Below are 343 nucleotides of genomic sequence, written 5' to 3'. Positions count from 1 at the left end.
AAACCAATGAACACAGCCTTTATGAAGAAAACTGCCGGCTGAATCCCTAGGAACAAATGAAATCTGCATCGGGCCGGCTCCTCATGCCAGGAAATACGAGAGGCCGCCCGTCCTGTTAGCTGCTGTCCTGTCGCCGTCAGGACAGGCTGCAGCCCTAGTGACGTGGGGGGTGGGCTGGGGAAGGAAACCGGCCCCAGTGTAACCGAGCCCCACCCGAGGCCCATCTGAGCTACTGTACTTCCCTCACGAACCACTCACTAGCACCTCTTCTCGAGAGGGTCGCTAGCAAAGAAGGAAACTCAACCCAGGCAAGCTTTCTCCTGGAGGCCATAGCACGTGTCAT

The 343-nt window shown here is 57.1% G+C and overlaps 1 protein-coding gene across 1 annotated transcript in view; it reads right to left on the bottom strand.

Annotated features, from left to right (window-relative positions):
- Positions 1-343, bottom strand: part of HCCS (holocytochrome c synthase) — a 9,785-nt gene that overhangs the window by 1,683 nt on the left and 7,759 nt on the right. The gene's annotated exons all lie outside the window — the stretch shown is intronic.

Source organism: Crocuta crocuta, unplaced genomic scaffold, assembly GCF_008692635.1.
Source record: "Crocuta crocuta isolate KB4526 unplaced genomic scaffold, BGI_CrCroc_1.0 scaffold224, whole genome shotgun sequence".
Classification (NCBI taxonomy): domain Eukaryota; kingdom Metazoa; phylum Chordata; class Mammalia; order Carnivora; family Hyaenidae; genus Crocuta; species Crocuta crocuta.
The sequence above is the reverse complement of the archived record's forward strand: the minus strand, read 5'-3'. Positions and strand labels throughout refer to the sequence as shown.